Source organism: Giraffa tippelskirchi, chromosome 4 (assembly GCF_054371585.1).
Source record: "Giraffa tippelskirchi isolate mGirTip1 chromosome 4, T2T-mGirTip1v1.2.pri, whole genome shotgun sequence".
Classification (NCBI taxonomy): Eukaryota; Metazoa; Chordata; class Mammalia; order Artiodactyla; family Giraffidae; genus Giraffa; species Giraffa tippelskirchi.
The window spans coordinates 95,520,601-95,533,154 of NC_137278.1; the positions used below are offsets into that span (position 1 = coordinate 95,520,601).

General features: G+C 45.9%; 1 protein-coding gene across 5 annotated transcripts in view; it reads right to left on the bottom strand.

Moving 5' to 3' along the window:
• NPAS2 (neuronal PAS domain protein 2) overlaps positions 1–12,554 on the bottom strand; it is a 195,786-nt gene that overhangs the window by 44,037 nt on the left and 139,195 nt on the right. The gene's annotated exons all lie outside the window — the stretch shown is intronic.

The following is a 12,554-nucleotide window of genomic DNA, read 5'->3' on the forward strand; positions in this document are numbered from 1 at the left end:
GCAGCCCAGCCTGCTGCTGCTGGTGGCCCGTGGGCTGTGGGAGGCTGGCCCATGGACATGGTTCTGGTTCCAGGGTGCTCGGGCTGGCTCACTGCCCTCTGAGGCATTAACACTGGTCAGAAGGACGCCTGGGTGAGAAACAGCCGCAAACCAGCACACACAGGCATCAACGCTCTGTGGAAAACAGCCAAGCACCTGTCATGGGTCTCATGCTTGGGGAGATGCAGGATGTTGAAAGGATCAAGCGTTTAGCAAGTCCCTTCTTTGCTCACAGATCGTTCAGCCCTGAAGTCTCTGATTTCAGAAATCCTGAAAGAATTTTCGCTTGGGCTCAAATTCTCAGGATTCCAAAACCAAGAGAACCCCAAGGTTCAATGGAGGACAATATTAGTGCATATATATGGAGTCTAGAAAGATGAGCCTATCTGTAGGGCAGCAGTGGAGACACAGACTAGAGAACAGACTTGTGGACACAGTGGGGAAAGGAGAGGGGGGATGAACTGAGAGAGGAGCATTCAAACATACACACTACCATTTGTAAAATAGATAGTCGGTGGAAATTTGCTGCATGACGCAGGGAGCTCAAACCGGTGCTCTGTGTCAATAGAGAGGTGGGATGAGAAGGGAAATGGGAGGGAGGTTCAAGAGGGAGGGGACATATGTATACCTATGCTGATTCCTGTTGATGTATGGCGGAAACCAACACAATATTGCAAAGCAATTATCCTCCAATTAATAATAAAAAAATTAAAAAAAAAAAGAATGACGATGTCTTGGCATCTGGGGTTGTCTTCCCAGTCTGCATGATGACAGAGGTGAGCCCCCCAAATCAGTCATGACAAGGAGATAAGGATGCTCTGGGGGCAGGGAGACCTCGGGGGAGACAAGAACGTGCTTCCAAAGAGCAAGATGGAGGAAGTGGGTGACAGGGAGAGTCAGCCACCAAGAAAGAGAGAAAGAGGAACTTGTCTCCTCAGCATCGGTTCGGCCATCAGGCCCACGCCATGGAGAATTTGGATTAGAGATGGCCTGCCGATGGTAACTTAGTTGCAGTAGCTGTAGGAAAACACAGTAATAGTCCACAAGTGTAAGCCGCTCAGTCATGTCTGGCTCTTTGCGACCCCATGGACTGTAGCCCTCTAGGCTCCTCTGTCCATGGGATTCTCCAGGCAAGAATACTGGAGTGGGTTGCCATTCCCTTCTCCAGAGGATCTTCCCAATCCAGCGATTGAATCTGGGTCTTCCACATTGCAGGTGGATTCTTTACCACTTGTCACCAGGGAAGCCACAAGTACATAAGCAGAGTGACAAATAGCTTTCCCTACACTTCTTGGAACAAATGAAAGAAAAAGCTGGTAGGTGTCTGGGAAGATGTGAAACAGTCAATGAGGAGGTTTGGTAAAGGAACAACGAGGTCCCTAAATTTCGTTTGTGATGAACATCCACATTTGGGCTGGAGTGTTAGAATGGGGAGGGAAAAAAATTTCTCTGCACTTTCATGAGAAATCTGCTGCTGCTAATTATTTGCTCTTTCCAGACTCTTTTTCTCTCTTCACAGCATCTTTCCCATGATATCTTGTGAAAAGTGGACTGGGCTCTCAGAGCAGCGGCAAAAGAATGCTGTGTGGTTTTTAGCCTGGACCACCACCCAGCTTGCTGGGGGTAATGCGTAATTTCTTCTTTTTCTTCTGCCAGTCCTGTCTGGCACGTGGAAAAATGACATCAGAGAAAGACTGAGAGCCACATGAGGGAGCCGGGGGTCTGCAATGTGCTGGACTGAAAAAACATCACCCTAATGGGCAAATACAAGTCTTACTTGAGTTTCTCTTCTCTTGGTATTCATCAATTGAAATGAATATTTTTCAGGGCCAGAAACTTGTGAGGGCATAAACAAGATCTCCCCCAGATGGTTGGCCTGATCATTGGGTGCTTGGGGAAGCGAACAGGCCCTCGTCCCAACCTCCAAGTGCATATCTTGTGTGTGTTTTAATCACAATTATTGCACAACCTGTACAAAGTTCCCTGCTGTCAGGGCTGAAATAAGCAGAGAGACGGGGCTGGTAATGGTTCTGACCATTCCTCACCACTCCATTTTATTAGATGCTCACATAAGACAATGCCCTTGAGTAACAATTTGCTCTTGATTGTGAACTTGATTCCTCTGCAATCTAATCTGGCAGCACTGTACATCCCTGTGCAGGTGGAAGGGATACTGTTTCTTATTCTTGGGGGCCTGGGACAGAGATCAGACTTTGCTCCAGGAAGCTGTCCTTTAGTGTGAAACGCACGTCCCCACTACTAGTGAGGTCTGACGGGCAAGTGGCTGGTTGCCTTCACCGAGATGTCTCAATTAGTTCAGCTCAGGAGAAAAACCAAAAAACAAACAAACGAAAATCCCCAGACCCCAAAGCCAGAAAATGAGGCAACCTACAGAAACCCCACGGAACAGACCGGCACCACGTGTTGAAAGCTGGAAAGCATCCACTGCTGCCAGCGTTTCAAATCTGTTTGTGTGGTGAGAGTGCCTGATAAGTCGCTTCAGTTGTGTTCAACTCTCTGCAACTCCACAGACTGTAGCTCACCGGGCTCCTCTGTCCATGGGATTCTCCAGGCAAAGAACACTGGAGTAGATTGCCATGCCCTTCTTCAGGGGATCTTCCCAACCCAGGGATCGAATCTGCATCTCTTATGTCTTCTGCATTCGCAGGCAAGTTCTTTATCACTAGCGCCACCTGGGAAGCCCCATGGTTAAAGGGGAGTAGGTGAAACAAGGGCAGGGAAATTTGCACCCTTTGCCGTGTGGTTTGTGGAAAACCCAGAGTGGAATGTTTGCTGAGGATGACCTATTTGGAGCTGCACCAGCCACTTCTGAAACACTGCTTTCTGGATTTTAGTCCGAAGCACAGTGAGATCCAAATCTGGGGGTGGAGGTTGGGCTCCCAGGGAGGACAGCCTACTTCCTGGCATCAAGTTCTTTCAGGAACTAGGACCTGCCTCTTAGGATCCCTTCCAGCAAAGACTGCTCTTACACCTTTGCAACTCACCTGGGCAGTTCCTCCCCAATCAGTGTATAGGGCTGGGCAGCAGGACTTGGTTAGGGGTTAGGAGGGTATTTATTTGAAAGCATTAAAAAAAAAAAATCTGTGACTGGACAAACATATCCCCAGATGAAGTGATTTTGTTTCAATTCTATTCTGGAAACAGTGGGCAGAGCACAGGTGGCCCGGAGACTGCTCTGACCAACAGTTCACCCCGGGGCTCCAAGCCACACGGCCAGGGTCAGAGAGTGGACTTTTTATGGGGACAGGATGAGACAAATGGTTCAACTGCCAAGCTCAGATTCCTTATGGAAGCTTCTCACAGAGTAGGATAGAAACTGCCCCAAAGTGAAACAATTTGAAGAAAATGACTGATACTTTCTCATCTCATTTCCTGACATACAGGTCTTCACAGTGATTAAAAATCTAGGTTAAAGATGGGAAGTCCTGTCTGCCCTCTGTCCCCTAGAACATCTGTGGCAAATGATGGCCTCCCAAGGAATGACCAAGACATGCCATTTTTCTCAAGTATTTGGGCTTCTCAGGTGGCTCTAGCGGTAAAAAGAAAAGAAAAAAAACCCTGCCTGCCAATGCAGGAGACATTAGAGATGCGGGTTCCATCCCTGGGTTGGGAAGATTCGCTGGAGAAGGGAATGGCAACCCACTCCAGTATACTTGCCTGGGAAATCCCATGGACAGAGAAGCCTGACTGGCTACAGTCCATGGGGTCGCAAAAGAGCTGGACACAAAGCGACTTAGCACACAGCACATTTAGGCAACAGTTGGTACATTTGTGTCCATGGGTGGGGGGTAGGGGGAAATGTAGCACAATTGATGTGCGAACCTGGAAACATCCAGTTACAGGGTTCAAGCTTGTCAACAAGGGCCAAGGTGTTCTGTCCTCCCCTCTTCCAGCCTCCCAGGGTCACAGAGCCAGAGGATCTGAGCAGGTAAGCAGATGGCATCTTCATTGACATGACGTACGGCTCTCCTCTCTGGCTCAGTGCCACCCTCTCTCCCCTGCCCTGCACTCCACACATGTCACTGAGGGCCTTTTGCCTTAAGGCCCGAGGGTTCCTATGGATACAAGCCTGGGGAAGCAGTCAGGACCTGTCAGCCTAGGTTCCATCAGATGGTTGGTGAGACAAGCTCTAGGCTGGGAAAGGGTGTCAGGAACAGTTCTCGGAGTGGGGTGGGGGGGCAAGTGAGGGGCCTGAGAAGGATGTCAGGAAGGGGGCCACTGGCCTCCCAATACCTGGTCCACTCAGCACTACTCAGGAGGCCTGCCCGTGTAGACAGCTCACAGGGCACCAGCAGGTACACACTCCACTTCACCCAGTGCACATGAAAGTGGATTTCAACTTCACTTTGGGTTTAAGGCCAAAGAAGTGGCAAGAGCCTTCCAGGAAGCCGCCCTCCATCTCTGGAGGGTACTCTGGGCTTCGTCAAGGAGTACTCTGTCCTCAGCTCCCCTCGAGTCAGAAGTCTTTGGCCTAAATCCTGGCTCTTCCCCCACTACCTATGTGTCTAGGGCCGAGGACTTGGAGCCTCAATCTACGTCAACCTGCCTCTATCAGGCACTCGTATATGTGCCAGGTATGGACTGTGTGGGCCCAGGGAGGGTGGTGATGAGTCCACAGGTGAATAAATTCAGTATTTCCTTTTTCCAGGCATCAAGAAAGAATTCACCAGGGACTTCCTGTTGGTTCAGTTCAGTTCAATTCAGTTCAGTCGCTCAGTCATGTCCGACTCTTTGTGACCCCATGAATCACAGCACGCCAGGCCTCCCTGTCCATTACCAACTCCCAGAGTCCATCCAAACCCATGTCCATCGAGTCGGTGATGCCATCCAACCATCTCATCCTCTGTCGTCCCCTTCTCCTCCTACCCCCAGTCCTTCCCAGCATTAGGGTCTTTTCCAATGAGTCAACTTTTCGCATGAGGTGGCCAAAGTACTGGAGTTTCAGCTTCAACATCAGTCCTTCCAATGAACACCCAGGACTGATCTCCTTTAGGATGGACTGGTTGGATCTCCTTGCAGTCCAAGGGACTCTTAAGAGTCTTCTTCAACACCACAGTTGAAAAGCATCAATTCTTCGGCGCTCAGCTTTCTTCATCGTCCAACTCTCACATCCATACATGACCACTGGAAAAACCATAGCCTTGACTAGACGGACTTTTGTTGGCAAAGTAATGTCTCTGCTTTTAAATATGCTATCTAGGTTGGCCATAACCTTCCTTCCAAGGAGTAAGTGTCTTTTAATTTCATGGCCGCAATCACCATCAGCAGTGATTTTGGAGCCCAAAAAAATAAAGTCTGACACTGTTTCCCCATCTATTTCTCATGATGTGATGGGACCAGATGCCATGATCTTAGTTTTCCGAACGTTGAGCTTTAAGCCAACTTTTTCACTCTCCTCTTTCACTTTCATCAAGAGGCTTTTTAGTTCTTCTTCACTTTCTGCCATAAGGGTGGTGTCATCTGCATATCTGAGGTTATTGATATTTCTCCCGGCAATCTTGATTCCAGCTTGTGTTTCTTCCAGCCCAGCGTTTCTCATGATGTACTCTGCATATAAGTTAAATAAGCAGCGTGACAATATACAGCCTTGACGTACTCTTTTTCCTATTTGGAATCAGTCTGTTGTTCCATGTCCAGTTCTAACTGCTGCTTCCGGACCTGCATACAGGTTTCTCAAGAGGCAGGTCAGGTGGTCTGGTATTCCCATCTCTTTCAGAATTTTCCACAGTTTATTGTGATCCACACAGTCAAAGGCTTTGGCATAGTCAATAAAACAGAAATAGATGTTTTTCTGGAACTCCCTTGCTTTTTCGATGATCCAGCGGATGTTGGCAATTTGATCTCTGGTTCCTCTGCCTTTTCTAAAACCAGCTTGAACATCTGGAAGTTCACGGTTCACGTATTGCTGAAGCCTGGCTTGGAGAATTTTGAGCATTACTTTACTAGCATGTGAGATGAGTGCAATTGTGTGGTAGTTTGAGCATTCTTTGGCATTGCCTTTCTTTGGGATTGGAACAAAAACTGATCTTTTCCAGTCGTGTGGCCACTGCTGAGTTTTCCAAATTTGCTGGCATATTGAGTGCAGTACTTTCACAGCATCATCTTTCAGGATTTGAAATAGCTCAACTGGAATTCCATCACCTCCACTAGCTTTGTTTGTAGTGATGCTTTCTAAGGCCCACTTGACTTCACATTCCAGGATGTCTGGCTCTAGGTGAGTGATCACACCATCGTGATTACCTGTTGGTTCAGTGGTTGGTAATCTGCCTGCCAATGCAGGAGATACAGGTTCAATCCCTGGTCCAGGAAGATCTCACATGCCTCGGGACAGCTGAGCCTGTGGACCACAGCTACTGGGCCAGGGCTCTAGAGCCTGTGCTCTGCAACAAGAGAAGCCACTGCAATGAGAAGCCCGGGCATTGCAGTGAAAAGTAACCCCTGCTCATCACAGAGAAAACCTGCACACATCAATGAAGACCCAGTGCAGCCAAAATTAAATAAATATATAAATAGATAAAAATTAAAAAAACCAAATAGAATCAGACAATGCTCCTCAAATTAGTCAGCCCTACAGAAATAATAGGACTTTCCATGGAAATGGACCCAAGTTGGGTTTCCTATATATTAATAGTTCCTCAAAGTATGAGCAGGTATTCAATTAAAATAAAACTGATGTTAACTGATGTCATCCCTTCTACCCTTTACATATTGCTCTTACCCTGTGCCTGCCTAGGACCTTGGGGAAGTTGTGTGGAGTGGCCTGTGTAATAATCATGTTTCTGTATTTGATGTTTTGAATTTTGGGGCCTGGCTGAGCTAGAGGGACTGCTCCTCTCAGGGTCAGACAACTCCTAGAGATAGTAAACCACTCACTTCTGGTGTACTTTTCAGATGCAAACCAACCCATCCAATGTTCACACTCCCTAAACATCTCCATCTGGCTCTCACACTCTGAGCCACTCTCCACCTGCCCAAATCACACCAGGACCAGGCAATGGGGACAGCCCTTAACCCCAAGTTGTTGTTCAGTTGCTCAGTCGTGTCCAGCTCTTTTGTGACCCCAAGGACTATAGCCCACTAGGCTCCTCTGTCCATAGAATTTCCCAGGCAAGAATACTAGAGTGGGTTGTCATTTCCTTCTCCAGGGGAGATTCCCAACCCAGGGATCGAACCCTCATCTCCTGCACTGGCAGGCAGACTCTTCCCTGCTGAGCCACCATGGAAGCCCTGACACTCCAAAGCCTGCTGAAATTATTCACACAGCCAAGTCCAAGCTCTACCTCGCCTGTTCTTCTCCACAGAAACCACGACAGACGCTCTCACCCACATTTCATCAGCCCCCTCTGCTCCTGGCCTGCCCTGGAGCATCTCATGGTGTGCAGCTCTAGGGATCTGTGAGCATAAACCTATCCCTTCATCACAGTCCTGTCCATGTCTGTGTGTCTGCCTTTGACTTAAGTCTAAGGCACTCTTAAACATCCTGGACCTAAACATCCAGGACACCTGATGTGCACAGGAACAAACATTGTGGACCTACAGGATGCTAGATACCAGGGAGAGGCCTATGTTTGCATTTAAATGTGTAATTCTCAGCTAGATTTGTAAGGACCAGCAATGCACTGAGGTTAAGAATATGAGTTCCGGGTTAGATTCGCTCCGAATGTGGGTCCCGCATGTCCCACCTGTCTGCTTGAGACTTAACTCTTTTATGTATCAATTTCCTCCTCTGGTAAGACGGAATAATGCCATATATCTGGAGAAAACTATAATTTGAAAAGGTACATACACCCTAGCCTTCCCTGGTGGCTAAGTGGTAAAGAATCTGCCTGCCAATGCAGGAAACACAGGTTTAATCCCTGATCCGAGAAGATTCCACATGACATGAAGCAACTAAGCCCATGTGCCACAACTATTGAGCCTGCACTCTAGAGCCTGGGAGCTGCAACTACTGAGTTCACATGCCACATCTTCTGAAGCCCGTCTACCCTAGAGCCCATGCTGCACAACAAAGAAAAGCCACTGCAATGAGAAGCCTGTGTATCACAACTAGAGAGTGGCCTCCACTTGCTGCAACTAGAGAAAAACCTGTGCAGCAATGTAAACCCAGCACAGCCAAAAAACAAACAAACAAACAAAAAAAACTACTCAGCCATAAAAAGAATGAAATAATGCCATTTGCAGCAACACGGATGGACCTAGAGATTATCATACTAAGTGAAGTAAGTCAAAGACAAATATCAAATAATATCACTCATCTGTGGACTCTAAAAAGAAAAAGATACAAATGGATTTATTTATAAAACAGAAACAGACTCACTGACTTAAAAACAAACTTATGGTTACCAAAGGGGAAACCTGGTGGAGGGGAGGAATAAATTAGGAGTTTGAGGTGAACATATACACAGTATTGCATATAAAAGAGATAACCAACAAGGACCTACTGTATAGCACAAAAAATAATACTCAGTATTTTGTAATAATCTGTAAGGGAAAAGAATCTGAAAAAGAATATATATGTGTATATATATATATTCATATGTAGGGATTCCCTGGTGACTCAGATGGTAAAGAATCTGCCTGAAATGTGAGAGACTTGGGTTCAATCCCTGGGTTGGGAAGATACCTTGCAGAAGGGAATAGCTACCCATTCCGGTATTCTTGCCTGGAGAATTCCATGGACACAGGAGCCTGGTGAGCTATAGTCCATGGGATTCCAAAGAGTTGGACACGACTCAGCAACTAACACTTTCACTTTTAATATTCATATATATATACACATACATATTTAATACATATATGTACATATATATGTGTGCTCAGTCCCTCAGTTGTGTTTGACTCTATGCAACCCCACGGATTGTAGCCCACCAGGCTCTTCTGTCCATGGGATTTCCCAGGCAAGAATACTGGAGTGGGTTGCCATTTTCTCCTCCAGGGAATCATTCTGACCCAGGGATCCATCTGCATCTCTTGCATCTCCGGCACTGACAGGAGGATTTTTTTACCACTAGCACCACCTGGGATGTACATATATACCCATATATGTATTACTGAATCACTGTGCTGTACACCTGAAACTAATATAACATTGTAAATCAACTATTCTTCAATTAAAGAAAAAGATAGGGTAATGTCATTAGGACAATCTCAAGAGGCTGCTGCCAGGATTCAATGAGATGACCAGTGTCAGGACTGAGCCCAGGACCTGGTGCTAAGGAAACCTTCCTAAGGTGAGCTGTTTTTATTATTCCATTATTTCATGTTTATTGAGAAGTAAACCTACAGAACCAAATTTGAATGATTTCTTACATTAAGCCTTACTTGAGAGATAAAAAACGGCTGGATGTTGGTGATTGCATAGGGTTCCATCTCAGAAATTCATTCGTCTGACATATTTTGCTGTTTTAATCCAAGTGAGAATTAGACTTCAGCTTTTCCACAATTACATTTTGAGACTCTTTTTTCAAGAAAGACCCCCTAACTTTGGTTTGTTTAGCAGGCTCTGGAAAGACACGCTGGTTTTAGATTCTTGGTTTAAAATTTTCCAATTTTCATGCTGTGTGTTTTTAGCAGTAACAGTTTCAAAAAAAAAAAAAAAGAAAAACCACACACATGATTTCCACACATTGTTTCTGGCAAACAAACATTGTCTCAACTTGAAAATAAAACCTTGTTGGTTAAAAAAAATGAAAAGTCTCAGGTATTCTCAATGAAGCTATGCTATTTCCCTGAAACCCTCTAAAATGTGATAAATGACAGGAAGCTTCAAAGCAGTGTTCAGTAGCATCTTAATGAGAGTCATGGAGATGTAAATTCACAGGATAACACTGCTCACCAGCCAATCACAGCCTGGTACCCTTCATTCAGCATGTGCGCTGTTGTCATGGAAACACATGGGAGCAGCATCCCATAATTTCCATAGTCTTGGCACTCTGGGGGCCCTTCCTTGCACGTAGCCAATGGGGATAAGCTGCTACCCCAGCAGGTGGCATTATGGCCACTGCACACATTTTAAGCAACATCCAAGCCAACACTTATATTAATTCAAGGACAGAGTTGCCTGGAAGAGCTCCATAAGCAAGAGGAGTGTCATTAAAATTCCTAGGCAAGGCAGAAATGGAGATGTACACATAGAGAATAGACTTAAGGACAAGGGTTAGGGTAGGAAGGAGAGGGTAAGATGAATGGAGAAAGTAGCACGGAAGCATGTGTTAAGCTGCTTCAGTCGTGTCCGACCCTTTAAGACCCCATGAACTGTAGCCAGACAGGTTCCTCTGGAGAAAGTAGCATAGAAGCATATACACTATCAAATGTAAAATAGATAGCCAATGGAAATTTGTTGTGCGACTCAGGGAAGTGAAACTAGGGCTCTGTAAGAACCTAGAGGGGTGGGAAAAGGTGGGAGGTAGGAGGGAGGTTCAAGAGAGAGGGGACATATGTACACTTATGGCTAATTCATGTTGACGTATGACAAAAATCAAACCAATATTGTAAAGCAACTATCCTTCAATAAAAATAAATAAATTTAGTTTCATTCTTTGACAAGTGGTTGACCAGTTAGTTTTCCCAGCACCACTTGTTAAAGAGATTGTCTTTTCTCCATTGTATATTCTTGCTTCTTTTGTCGAACATAAGGTGTCCACAGGTGCGTGGGTTTATCTCTGGGCTTTCTATTTTGTTCCATTGATCTATATTTCTGTCCTTGTGCCAGTACCATACTGTCTTGATTACTGTGGCTTTGTAGTAGAGCCTGAAGTCAGGCAGGTTGATTCCTCCAGTTCCATTCTTCTTTCTCAAGATTGCTTTAGCTATTCAAGGTTTTTTATATTTCCATACAAACTGTGAAATTATTTGTTCTCAGTTCAGTTCAGTTCAGTCGCTCAGTCGTGTCCGACTCTCTGCGACCCCATGAATTGCAGCACGCCAGGCCTCTCTGTCCATCACCAACTCCCGGAGTCTACCCAAACCCATGTTCATCGAGTCGGTGATGCCATCCAACCATCTCATCCTCTGTCGTCCCCTTCTCCTCCCGCCCCCAATCCTACCCAGCATTAGGGTCTTTTCCAATGAGACAACCCTTCGCATGAGGTGGCCAAAGTATTGGAGTTTCAGCTTCAACATCAGACCTTCCAATGAACACCCAGGATTGATCTCTTTTAGGATGGATTGATTGGATCTCCTTGCAGTCCAAGAAACTCTCAAGAGTCTTCTCCAACACCACAGTTCAAAAGCATCAATTCTGCGGCGCTCAGCTTTCTTCACCGTCCAACTCTCACATGACCACTGGAAAAACCATAGTCTTGACCAGACGGACTTTTGTTGGCAAAGTAATGGCTCTGCTTTTAAACATGCTATCTAGGTTGGCCATAACCTTCCTTCCAAGGAGTAAGCGTCTTTTAATTTCATGGCTGCAGTCACCATCAGCAGTGATTCTGGAGCCCAAAAAAGTAAAGTCTGACACTGTTTCCACTGTTTCCCCATCTATTTCCCATTTGTTCTAGTTCTGTGAAAAATACTGTTGGTAGCTTGATAGGGATTGCATTGAATCTATAGATTGCTTCGGGTAATATACTCATTTTCACTATATTAATTCTTCCAATCCATGAACACGGTATATTTCTCCATCTGTTTGTGTCCTCTTTGATTTCTTTCATCAGTGTTTTATAGTTTTCTATATATAAGTCTTTTGTTTCTTTTGGTAGATATATTCCTAAGTATTTTATTCTTTTTGTTGCAATGAATTTAAAAAGTTCCTATGCAAACAACAGCCTTTAGGATTACAATGGGACAGTGTTTCTCAAAGTCAAAGCCCCTTTGTATCAGAACCCCAAGGCTCTTTTCCTTCTGCTCAATCCCAGCCCCACCCTCAGGTCTCCTGAACTAGAAACTTCCAGCCACACCCGGGACTCTGCACAGTAACGAGCTCCCTCACCCAGGGAACCACTGGCACCAGGCTGGCACCAAACTGAGTTTGTCATGGGGCACCTCTTGGGTCAGCTTCTTTACTCAGTTGTGTGGTTCATTACATGAACCCATGTGGTTCAGGAAAGCCTCTCAGATGAGTCAGGTTAGACGTGGGCAAGCCTTGGCTTCACCCTGATTTGCCCAGATTTAGGGGTTCCCTGGAGCTTCCCTGGTGGCTCAGATGGTAAAGAACTTGTCTGCAATTAAGGAGACCTGGGTTTGATCCCTGGGTCAGGAAGATCCCCTGGAGAAGGGAATGGCAACCCATTCTAGTATTCTTGCCTGGAGAATCCCATGGACAGAGGAGGCTGGAGGGCTACACAATACATAGCATCGCAAAGAGTCAGACACAACTGAGCAACTAACACACACACACACTAGGGAACGCTGAGCTGCTACCACTTCCAACCACTCAAACCCTGGGGGAGCTTCTCAGAACAGTGCCAAATCGGCCATGGAGCCCATCATCCAGGAATCAGCCCTGAATGCTGGGCCTGGAGGATTATGCTGTTTAGCAAATCGGTGCAGCC